The sequence below is a fragment of the Solea solea genome, chromosome 15 (genome assembly GCF_958295425.1).
Source record: "Solea solea chromosome 15, fSolSol10.1, whole genome shotgun sequence".
NCBI classification, from domain to species: Eukaryota; Metazoa; Chordata; class Actinopteri; order Pleuronectiformes; family Soleidae; genus Solea; species Solea solea.
In genome coordinates, this window is record NC_081148.1 from 8,827,318 (window position 1) to 8,841,097 (window position 13,780).

Consider the following 13,780-nt stretch of genomic DNA (forward strand, 5'->3'; position numbering starts at 1 on the left):
TGGCAGCCAACACACACAGATGCATATGCATACACACATACAAACTGGCACAGGCACATAAACAATATACATGAATGGATACATGCATGAATGCTATCGCCCTGACAGCTGAAATTCAGTCCCCAAACATGTGGGTTTTGTAAAGCAGAGTTATATGTTTGTGTGTGTATACTGTATATCCTACTGACTGAGGCTGCGTTACACTGTTCACTATGTCTCCTATTTGCCCATTCATATTTATCCAAGGCTCTGTGGAGACATTTGGCTGACTGGGCTAAAGTCATGCAGCCCCAGTAACTTCCCACACTTACGCCATGTATAACCCAACTGAGAAATCACCCGCACACCAACGCGGAGGCATGCGGCAACACCATGTTAGAGCTGAAGGAGACAAAAAGCTGCAAGACTCCACAACTCCTGGCCCGACAGTCGGTGAAATGCCTTCAATTATTCAACTTTCAGCGGATTGAGAAGCAGATTTGTTGTGACAAAGGTAAACAACCCCCACCAACCACCTGATGAAATATAGATATTTACTTCACCTCACAGAGTGGGAGAGAAGTATTGTTTTTGGTGGCTCTGTGTGACTGTCGGTTCTTCCACACTTGCTGCACTTGCCAACATGACCAACAGAGGCCGCCAGAGGCTTATTGCGTGAATGGGGGGAACACTCTGCACTGATCATTATGTCAGATCAACATGTCAATTAAGACCAGCCAAGACAAGACTTCATTCTTTAACTTTACAGGCTTCAAATTTGCCAGGTGTGTGCAGTGCCGACGTAAGCGGTGTTTGGATGAGGAATGCAAGAAATACTGACATCTGCAAAGACACGGCCCTGTTCTAAGAGAAACAAGTAACAGGTACATGACAATGTTATATATTAGGGATGGGCATTTCATGCAAAAATGTTATTTGAATATTCAACAGGGTTCTTCTCCTAATATTGGGGTTCACAGCATGTTGAGCAAAGAGGAGCAGTTAACGAGATGCATTCAAAGAGTAAATTGTATCACTACTGCGGGACATACGGCACGTTGTGCTTAGAGGAGCAGCTTCAAGATGCATTCAAGAAACCTCTTACACTTACACATCATTTCTGCAAACGCACATTGCTATGACCAGGCCTAAAGGAAAACCTGATCGCAAAAAACAAGAATGTAGAGACTCCCTCGTCCCAACTCCCAAGGAAACACCAGCAAAATACTAAACAAACCATTTTAAAGTTTGAATAAAAACAAGTACAAATGTCTGCTGGCAGTCTGAGTGGTTCAAGGGAAGTCCACTGCAACTAGGACCATCGGGCGTCTTATACTGGAACCTCCTGTGCAGGATATACTGTGTCTATAAATGTATATATATATACATATATATATATATATATATATATATATATACATATATATATATATATATACATATATATACATATATATATATATATACATATATATATGTATATATATATATATATATATTTATAACTATGTGTAAAATCTATGTGCACAAAAATCTGTAATTCCATTTGCCTGCCTTCAGGCTGAGCTGTCCAGTATTCCCATATGGAAATGTAGTAAAGGTCCTATTAATCACCGTAGTTTATGAATTGTTCTCCGTGTCCAGGTATTTGTGAATAAATTACACCTCATTTCAAACAGAAAGCAGTAATTACACAGCCTGAAAAAGAAAATAAACTGGGAATTCTGTCCAACAGAAGTGAGAGAGAAAGCTTACTCACACAAACCACAAAATGCTGTTACCCTTGACAAGATCAAATAAATGTCACTAAAACTCTCACCAGTCTGCAGGAAGTTCATTTCTTTTAGTAGTGTACACACACTGTGAATTTCTCTCACCACATATACTGCTCTCCATTAGACAGAAGATTACATGGCAACCTTGACCTGTCTGCCCGTCGTAAATTACCACGCAGCCTCCGCTGGCACCTCATTCTGGTTTGTCATCAACTCGCGCCCACAACCGCCATTACACTACATCAGTGCTCTGGTGAGTCGGCCATGTTTTGTAATGTATGTGAGCTCATGTCGTCCTTGCAGCTGCACTTCTCTAATGTATTCTGTAATCTTCGACGTGTTTGGAATAAATCTGCATATACGCAGGACAACAAGGCGGAAGATGATTCACGATTCTGAAATTGTGAGTTTAACTCAATAGAAATTAAACATTAACTGCAAAAAACCGGATAATTAGTTGGATGCAAAGCCACAAAGCAAGTTTTTTTTGCCGCACATAATTGTTAGTACTGTGCTGAGATGGAAAACAACAGCTTCCAGGTCAGGAAAGGAAGAGATAAAGCGAAAAATAATACCGCACTTTATGATTTAGCTTAATAATAAAACTGGTGCATCCGAACAATAAATTCTAACCCCAAGCAGCTTTAATTGAACTTGGCAATTAAAATGATTCACATCCTGATCATTAGACCTGAGTACCGGCTACACTCACTCACTCTTAAACATAAAGCGCTAACAGGTACAGAGACAAAGCATTTACAGCCGCATGTACACAAAACTGGAATGAAATGCTGAGCAGCAACTTCATGCAAGTGACAAAACAATTAATGTGAAAAATACACTTTGACGCCGCATCGATGCTCTCTTGACGGGTCCATTCATCATTGTTTTTTGACCTCCGCCGGCTTCCATTAGGTCTGATGCCAGAGCCTGAGCAGATAACGCTCAACATGCAATGATAAACACGTTCACAGAGTAAGAGTATCCGTCACTGTAATTACAGCACACGTCAGGAAAACAAAGTAAAGGTGGGAAATCTCCAAAAGTGAGAAACGAGTTGTGACTTAAATGCTGGATTCACTTAACCTTGGGTGATCACGGCTGAGTAGTGAGTGCATGTGTATCTGCCTATGTCTTGTATGCACGTGTGTGTGTGTGTGTGTGTACGAGACGTGCGTTCTTTCTGCTCTCCATGCTGCTCTGCTCCCACAGTGCCCCTGGGACCCATCTGCCTCCCTGTTATTAATTCATCAGGCTTAACCATGCAGTGCTTTATGACTCTGTTTGGACTGACGAACTATCACACACCCCATCTCTCTCTCTCTCTCTCTCTCTCTGTCTCCCTCTCTCTCTCTCTCAGGAACACAGTATTGAAAAACAATATCTGTCACTGGATGCTGAACCAACACTTGCAGTTTGATATGTCTTCTGTATTGTCTATTATATACGTCTTCCCTCTTGGCCTTGATGCACAGTGCTGTTGTCTCTATATGAATAGTCAATATACTTTAGTGTGTATGAGTGTAGTATGTGCTCTGGCTCTGCACCGCCGCCACCAAAGCCAACTTTTTATTATTCTCGATAGTTCCTGAACCAATTTTACATCACGCTGTCAATTTCACACTGTCAAAACATGTCGTAAAAAAGAAAGAAAAAAAAAAGATGCCTCACGATTCCGCCCTCAAATTCACTAAATCACCCAAAAATGATCATGCAGAATAACAACAAGCACAACAGAATAATGCATTACATTTTATAGAGGCCCTAAGAACCTGGAGTCATTTCTCACGGCCCAAAACTTTTTTGGGGCGCAGCAATGAACTCTAATATTTGAATTCACTTCAGTCCAACTTTGTCTGCGGAGACTACATTGGCTGAAAGCACAGCTGATTGTGACCATGTTCAAAATAAGCCCTTTTTTAGAAGAAAGAAATCCAAAGTTTGCATTGAAAGATAATCTAAGAATCAATCACTGCCTTTCACTTGAATACATCTTGATTGCCATGTCTAAACCTATTCCCATCAAAGACCGAGAGATCTGAGATTGCGGCACATCAAAAGAGTTTATCTAGCTCGTATTACGTGGCTGTAAATAGCTGCAGAAAAGATACAGGGGGGGGGGGGGGGGGGGGTAAACTCAGTGAGCTCTGAGGAAGCAGGAAAGAACATAAGGACAGACGGGAAAGTTTTTACTCTCTCTCACACAGTGCATAAGTCACAAGATGCAAAAAACTAAACTAAACAACAAAACAAGAAGTAGTATTCATATCAATTATCCTTTTAGGATTTAGAATTATCTATCTTTAAATCAGAGCAAACCTGATCTATTCTTGTTTATTGTGTCAATTCTGTCAATTTCATGATGACAATAAATATAAAACTTACTGGCCTGGACACTTTTAAATGACATATAAGTTTCATTTAGAAAATCTACGAATTTATTTTTTTATTATTTTTTTTTTATTTCACAAATAAAAAGGTTCACATACTTGGCGTAGGTGATTTCATCCACTCCACTTCATCCCTCTGGGACCAGCACTAAAGTTGAAGACATCCAGGGGGAGGTCTTTTTGGTTCTCCAGTGGCTTTCTACTGGGGTTATACTGCCCCCCAGTGGACAAAAATGTAAACACATTTACCTGCAATGGAGAGTGAAAGACCATTATCATCATTGTCAGTAGTTATAATGTTAGAAAGTATATGTTGATAAAAAAAAAGAAGAAGAAGGTGTTCTATCCATTGAGCAGGTTCAGAGTTCTGTTCATCTGTGACTAGGAATTACAAAGGTCCCAGTTTGGTTTATTTTGCATTTTCATACAAAACAATAGTGAGGGATGTCTCGAAGAACATTAACTGTTTCTGTAATGTATTGCATTGCATTTGGCAAACCAAAAATCACACCTAGACACAGCTCAGATACTCCAAATAATTCTTATTTTATATATATATATATATATATATATATATATATATATATATATATATATATATGTGTGTGTGTATCAAAAATGTTTGAAAATGGCACAACAACATGATTACAGACGAGGCAGTTCTGAGAGAAAGCAACAGAGAACACAACGGAGTAGAGAGAAATGACGTGACAAAATAAGAAGAACAATGATATGTCTTAAAAGGAAGCACAAAACGTTCTAGTCGAGGGGGAAAAGATGAGAAGAGACACATGGTATGAATGGAATACTCAACTGGCTAAATCACAAGTTTGAGACAAAGGCAAAGATTTGGGAGTCGTATTCTCCCTTTGACACAGTTGGATAATAGACAAAAGGGAGGTTAAATGTTAAAAGGAAGCAGAGTGACAAAAAAGCACAATGCAGAGCCTCACTTCCACATGTGTGAAAGTCAATCTTACTTAATCTGGATTTCTTATGTAGGAGACTATTCACTGACTGATGTCAAGTTACAGATCTTGTCAACCTGCACCACTTGTTTTTGATTTTCTTTTGCATCTGTGTGGTGAAGATGAGGAAAATATAAAAACTGTGCTTTTATAGCAGAGAAAGTTATTGTGTCTCAAAATATCCGACAAATTGAGTGCACATCAGTTCAAGACAGCACAATATTAACATCAGACACCATGGTGGAAATGTCAAGCACCAGAATACACTACACACACACACACACACACACACACATTATTTCATTTATATAATAAATGAATAACAATAAATTGACATGCATTGACAACTTTTTTCACAAAGGTTTGGTATAACAGCACTGAAAAACTCTCATAAACAAATTAGAAATGACTCAAAATTACAGTTACAATGACTCGAGGACAAATACAAGGACATTTAAGAGTAAATGAATGAATTAAATATGGATAAATGTCAAGACTGTTGTTTGCATGTAAACTATCAATATAATCACAGTAGAGGCAGCAGATAAACTGATTAAAAGTACCGTAATTAGTGAGTCGTAATTTGAAAACACTGAAATAAAAGAGGGAGAGCAAAAGAGCACATTTTCAGATATCATCCTGGACTTAATTAAAATGTCTTCCAGCATCAGACACAAATAGATATATGATTGACTCTGAGAAACTTCACTTTCCCTCAGTAATGTATGCAAAAGTGCACAGGAACCTCAACAGCCACAGTCTTTATGATAAACATTACATTTTATCAAAATGCCTGACACAGGCATACATAGATATATATATATATATATATATATATATATATATATATATATAGATATATAGATACAGTAGCCTTATACTCAAAACATATGGTTCTAAGCTGGAACAGGTATTTTGACAGCTTAAGGAAATGTGTTTTAACACATTTTCTCTCTTTCGAAGAAACAAACATCTTTTCTATCCTCGGGTAAACTGCTGCTATCTCTCCGCTTCCTGCCCTGAGCAACCTCACTTAGCGTCTTTCCCTCCCGGGAGCTTTTTCTTGGCAAACAGGGCTGTTTATTTAAATAAAACGGGCCCGCACTTCAGCTGGTTTGTCTAATTAAAATGTTGCAAAAGCGTTGTGGAGTAGGCATTTTATTTAACGGCTAATTGTGCTGACACGGGGGACCGGGATATTTTATGCATACACTTTCCAGGATCTTAGGGAAAGAACACAATCGCACGCACACGGGAGATGAGTTTCTTGCTCATTGGTGGGATGAATTTTAAACAGTCAGGAGTATCGAGTTAATCAGTGAGAATTCAGTGGGGGAATATCAGGTTGCCTTTTAACCAAGAGGATGCATGTATGATTAACGCACCATTCCCCACTGGATTCAAGAGAATAATTGTCTTGTTTACCAACAGGTGTTTTTAATCTAGTCACAGGAATTAACAATCATTGTTTGTAATGGCGCTCAGGGGCTGACATGTTTGGGATGTAATGACTTGCTGTTTTTCTTGTCAACAGCTCATGTCACCCTAATTGAATGCTTCAGGTCGATAAGTTTGAAAAAGGACAACGTGCACCCACAGAAAACACTTTGCGTTGTGTTGTTTTTAGTGGACGTTGACACCACAACATGACAACTTTAGGATAAACGTTGGTCATCATGATTGAGGAAGAAGTCAAAACGCCAACTGTCACCCACTCGCTGAGACACACCCCGGCTCGTGTTCAGACTGGGCACAATTTTCAATTCCGTGCTTCAATTTTCACCTCACTTTGCCTCTGCAAATCTCACTGCTTGGGTGAACTTGCAGCATTTATTGCAGCGCTGTTCTGAATAAAGTCATAAGGTTTATCGTCCATCACCTGCAGATAAAGGCGTTAATGTTCACCCAATTCATAATAGTGCACCTCCACAGATGTTCATTCCTCTGATTGAAAAACGGTACATCACATAGAAAGATTGGAAAGAACTAATTCTGTTGATGTATTGTGTAGTAAAACTTCACACGTCACACTGTACTGTGTTGGGTAATAAAAATTGAGATTAATTGATTATTTCAGGGCCACACGGTGGGGGTAGTGGTTAGCGCTCTTGCCTTTGCAAGCAAGAAGACCCGAGTTTGAAACCCGGTTGGAACAAGGGCCTATCTGCATGGAGTTTGCATGTTCTCCCCACAGTCCAAAAACATGCAATATGGGGATTAGGTAAATTGGACACTCTAAATTGACCGTGAGTGTGATGTGACACAGTGGACAGAATAAGCAGCCACCTTGACATCAAGCATGGGGGATGATTGGAGCATCTTTGATGGATTGATGGAAGAAGATGAACAGGACAAAGTGAAACTCCTCAGTTCCAAACCCGATGGCTCCTCTGATCAATGCTATTTTCTGGGAGTGTCCGAAGATTTTACAATTCTTTTACTGGCAAAATATTAAAAAAGATATTAAAAATTGTAATATACCATTTCCTTTAGAATCCCCTTTGGGCAGTCGAAAGGGAACTTGGGTTTGAGTTCCCACTAGGTCAAAAAAGGGCTTGGGTAGCCCTGAGCATGGTACCCAACCCCCATTGCTCCCTGAGTGCTGCTCAGTGGCTGCCCGCTGCTCCTAATTCTAGGAAGGTTTCATAGTAGAGGAAGGGTTAAATTCAGAGGAGGAATTTCCCCCTGCAATTTATTTTCTTCTAGGCTTAGATGATCTTCAAGGCAATAATCACATTGGGTACCCCACTTGCAAATGCTAAAAAGATGATCACAGTCTCCCAGCTGAAGCTACAGCTCTCCACACTCTAATCACAATGGAGGGAAAGGTTGGAGAAGTTTATAACATGGACTAGTATGTAAACTTAAGATCCTTGATGATGCTGCTGTGATTGTTTATTTCACATTCTCTTACAGTGCTGAAATATTGTTTATTTTCTTATTGAAGATCCTTTACTCATAATATACAGAAACTAAGTGAAGAGCCGCGTAGGGCTTTTATTTTCTTTGAAGGAAGTGACTTTGACATCGACTAATAGTCAATTTTATTTAAAAAAAAATAATAATAATTCAATCCCAGCATCCTCTGTTGTTTTGGGAATGAGACATGTTTCTCAGAGTGGCCGTTTGATGATCACATGACACATTCATCTCTGAAAATGCGGTATACTTTTTGGTGAAGTGTCCCTTTAATGATATATCTTTTTACTATACTCATGAATAGTCACATGAGCTGATCAACTTTTTAATACTAAAATGAAGAATCGAATAATAGAATAGTCATTCAATATGCCCATCCCTGCTAGAACATCACACACATGCACAACCACTAGCAGGCGTTATTTTCCTCTAATGAGGTGTTACAACACTTGGGTTGTGGCGTTCCATGGTTTAGGATGGTTTGGGGAAGGAGTGTGAATATGGTGTAGTTGTTGAAGTAAAGGAGGAGGAGGAGGAGGAGGAGGAGGAGGCTTCCTCACAAAAAGAGTAAAAGCCGAGCTTGTATTACCTTTTCACACGTCAGCCCGAAGCTGACAGGCTGCTAAAGCAAAGGTATTTTAACATCCAATTTCAACAGTTTTTTTGGCACAGTTGTGTGAAACTGGGGGTGAAAATGAAAATGGAGAGTGAAAGAAAGACCTAAACTTGGGAATAGATGGAGGTTTTCTCTTGTTATTTCTTGCATCCAGTGACGTAGACAAAAACAACTCAGAAACACATGAGAGAAAGTGGCGTTACGTGGTTTTATTCATTTGAATGAAGTCTGTTGTTGCAGCAAGGTTGTCAATTTTTTTTAAATAAACACACACACATATCTGATAAAATAGGAATCTTGCTTTATTTTAAGGATATCCCAGTGTCAAACTACAACAAAGTCATGGTAATGGTTTGTATTTCTAGTTTTGATTTTACGCGAACAGTTTTGCCATTCACCCTTTCCCTCACACGTTCATATTATGTGTCTATATCATCTTTCAAGCAACATGGGGTTAAGTGTCTTGACCAAGGACACATCAGCATGTAGACTTGCAGAGCCAGGAATTGAACCCACAACCTTCGAGTCGAAGCTACCATCATTTGGGCCGACAAAATACATGAAAAGAAACTTTTACCAGGTAAATTACAAACGATAACTCAGCGTTTCTGCGGTGAACCGTGCAATTACTTGGATACAATACAAAATAGTACTTGCCAGTGCCACCGTAATAGATGATGACGATTCTATATGTGAGTATTCTAAACTGCTGTGTAGTATTTTAACATCTGATAAACCTTTTTTAAACTGGATGAATGATGAACGTACAACCAGCCACCTTCTTGCGCTGCAGTATTTATTTGGCAGCGCAAACAAACTCTCACCAGTGAGAAGTGTAGACAAAGAAGACTGACATCCTTTCTGGTGCACGAAGGCCACCATAGTTCCTGGACACGCATGTTTGCAGTCTCGCCACGCGATGTCACTCATTCTTACCCGTTGGATATTTAACTGTGAAGCGATCGCAGATGAAGCCAATGTAGTGATTAAGATTTTCTTTTTTAAAAGCCAACCACAGCTATTGTAAACATAAATAATCTATTCTGACCAGTTTCAAACACAAAAGGCTGAAACAAGTGCTACCCCTGTTGTTAAAATTAAAATAAATCAAAGTATCCATTCAGGGGTTAACCGCCGCTCTCCTTCAGTGAGCTTGCATCCTATTTTGAGAAGGGTTAGCCAGGATTAAAGGGTGTTTCTGTCACTCTTATCTAGTGTTTGAGCACTTGATCATGGAGGCGTGCCTTAATCCGAACATCGATGCGGTTCCATCAACACGCTCTCCCAGAGCAACTTGGCAACAAAGCGGCTATTGGGGCTTGTTTAGATGGGGCCACACACACACACACACACACACACACACACACACACAGATCTGTGTTTTGTTTTCTTTCTTTTTTTTAGAGAACACTGTTTGTGCTGTTGCTCGCTTTGATAGTTGATGCCAAATGTCTAATCTCATAAACTCATGCTTCTTCTCTTCTGACGGACGCAGACCTAAGATCTGTGAAGTGTTTGTCTGTGTGCAACACAAGTGTGTTTGTACGTGTGTTTTTCTTACCTATTCGGGACCTTTTTCCAGAATAATCGCTGATCTTTTTAGGAAACGTAGTCCTCGTTAGTCCACACCAAACCCTGTCTTAAAAAGGGACACATGTTATTCCTGTGCCCTTGGCTGGGAGTAATGTGTGAATTAAGGTTAGGATCGTGTGGCTTTGTGAGGACCAAACATGTATAAACCATACGGAGTGAGGACATGTTTGCACAGGAATCAGCGTCTTCAGAGAGGAGAGAGTGGGAAAAATGTGCAGTTTACATTTTTTGGCCTGTTTTTGGACATTGAGACAAAGACTCAAACAAATGTTAAATAAAACTTCTTGTTTTTCTTCATTTGTAAATTCTTAATACATCATTTTAACATGCAAATTGTAAATAACTGCCAGATATTGAAAATTATTCTGGAAAAATGTATGGTTAAAATAAGTCTAAAAGTCCAGGCAGACATTTTGAGGCTTAGGTGTTAAAGGGTTAAAGGGTTTTTTGAGGGGGTTAAGACCTGGTTTTAGGGTTAGGGTAAGTGTAAGGGTTAAGGTTAGTAGTGATGGTTAAGGTTAGGGTAAGGGGAATGGGAATGAAATACATCTATGATGTGTCCTCACTAAGATATAAAAGAAAACAAAGTGTGTGTGTGTGTGTGTGTGTGTGCGTGTGTGCGTGTGTCACAGGGTTTGTTTGGAAAGCTAAGTGGGAGATTAAGTCAGGTTGGTTGATCACCAGCGGATTTGTTTACAATGATCTTTAGACAGAGATGATAAGCTGTTTATGTCAGAACTGTCATGAATAATTGCAAATGTTTGGGCCTTGTGTGGTTGTGAAACATGATAACGTGCATTCGATGGGACCTTCCATCAGCACTGATTAGCAATTCTATATCACTGTTGAAAATGACTTTTGGCGCCTAGGACAGTGAAATAAACACCGTAGACGGCGATGCTTAAAATATGAAGTACAATAAACATGTATCATCAACATCATTAATGATCATAGACAGATGTTCATATGTATTTTGAGAGATAATTACGAAAATGACCCTGATTTCCAAATGATAAAAGTTGATTGCTCCCAACAAAAGGCTTGTAAAATCAGTGCAAAGGGATTATCAGGACAATACGCTGCAAATGACACATCCGTGCTGCATTTCAGACTGCTACTCTTGGGTTTATTTTTCTTCTGGACGCTTACAGTTCTTCGAGTGAAACCGTCTGTGAAGGGAATTAGGAATTATTGAACTGATCACAAGCCACTGGAATTTGTTATTTGATTCAGTGCAAGTTGAGCACTGGTGGGCAAGTCACACACTGAGCCAAACATGGTAAACATAAGAAGATGAAATTATATCAATAAAATGCATTTTAAGGAAAATCAATTCATTGTGCTCTTGAATTTCAAAAACAATTTGGGTATTGGTGCAGGCAGAGATAGACAGACTTTGTATGGTCAAACGAGGGGGGGTAAAAAAAAGGCCCTCTGCTTCCCTCATGGGCCTGCTGGTTATTTGACAGGACTGTATATCATACTCTTGGATGAGCTGTAATTGCAAGTGACTGGTCTGTGTTTCTCAGAAGTGGTAGTGTTGTGAGTGTGTGTGCACGCATGTGGTAGTGGGGGTCAGTGGTGTTTTTGTAAAAAATAAAAGGAGAAGTGTTGCGCTTGCTGTGGATTCTTTAGGAAATTGCTGTCGCACACACAGGGGCTGGAGCCGGGCCCTGGCGACGGAGACGGAGTCTGGCTCCCAGAACCATTACAGTGCCTGCTGGAGCCACGGAGGCCAAGCTGTGTGCAAAAGTGTGTGTTTTGATAGTGCGGCAAGAGTTTAGGGGCCAGGCTGGACACGAGGTGCATTTAAGTAGGAGTTAAGGTACCTGCGTTATTATTCTTTAATAGTATTATAGCTCATTTTGTTGTCAAGAATATTGTTTAGGAGGAGGATGTTTTTTTTTTTTTAAATCGACCTAATAAATATTTCTTTCCACAGCCTCTGTTTAAGGTTGTCGTTTGCCTTTTCGCTGTTATAAATTCAGACGTTCTTTCCCACAGTATCTTAAGTTATAATTACTAATATACCAAAATCAATGTCAAACAGAGCATCATTTATGTTTAAGTGTGAAAGGGCCTATGTACTGTATATGTTTATGTTTATTAAAAAGGTCCAAGTTGAGGAGGTATACCTATAAATCTCACCAATGTGGACAGGAAGCTGGAGTCGCCACTCCAGAGAAACCCACAGACTAAACACTCATGACCCCATTTCTGACCTTATACAACACGCAACACACACACACACACACACTTTTCACAACTTAGAAACAAAAAACGTTGGCTAGTTGGCATTTTGTCTTAAAAACATTAACAAATAATTATGAAAATAGTTGATTCATTTTCTACATAAATAAACAAGTGATGCAGAATGTGCCGTATAAAAGCAGAGAAGCACTAAAGAATTACGTGCTAGTTTATTCATTCATTATTAGTTTAATTGTGAGGATTTTCATAGTAAAGTACCCTAAAATACAACACGGGGCTAATGTATTGTCTTTAAATATGTGTAATAGCAAGGAATTTAGATGAGAATTAGAATTATCAAGTTTAAAAAAGAAAATGGTAACAAAAAATACATCTTTATTATTTTCAAAAAATATACATTTGCTTATAAATAAACAAACTAATCCAAAAAACAAATGAAACTGTGAAAACGTTTACCTATTTTATAAAACGAGTTTGTAACTTTTATAAGTTTTTGTTCACACGGATTACATTAAATCATCATAAATTAATCTTTTTTCCCTTTGGGTGAAAATGTAATTGAATATATAGATAAAAGCACAAATGTAAAGCTGTTTATCAGAGAATATTTTATATTGTCTCTGTCTCCCTCTGCTGGAAAACCCTGGCACAGCAGTGTCGTGGTGATGCTGGGAAGTGAAGCAGCAGTTTGACCAGACTGGTGACTCACGTCCCACTGACTTCCATTTGCCCTAAAACCCCAAAAGAACTGTTAGGCCGACCCTTGACCTGATACCACACACTGGGGCGACCTCATTTATCACCTGGATGTGGAGCATTGCAACAGGGGGATATGGGGAGGAAGGGGGGTGGGGGGGTTAGAAGGGGGATCATTAGTGTGCAGGGCAGTGCCAGTGTTAGTGTCTGAGGGGGGTGTGTGGCTTTGGGGGGAGTTCAAGCTCTCATGAAGGGTAAGAAGGCTTTTATGTACGTGTACAAAAGTTACAGACAGAGAGACGCTGTCTGGTTTGATTCTGATTGGCCGGGGGGCTGGGGATGCAGAGAGGTCATGGAGTCAGCACTGATGAATGTTTTGTGATACTCAGGAGGGGTCACTGCGAGAGGGGAGCACCATGTGGTGTGGTTTAAATTAGAGACACAGTTAAGTCCTTAAAAACCTCCATGTATTTACTGTTCTGACTGGAACGGCTCCTGGAATGAGCAGAGAAAATGTTGCGAAACACATACTTAAACATCAATTTGTAAGTCATGGTTATAACCAAAGATCAGCATTTTGATTCAATTTCCTTTTTTAAAATGAAATATTTTTATTCTTCCAGTTGGGAATAA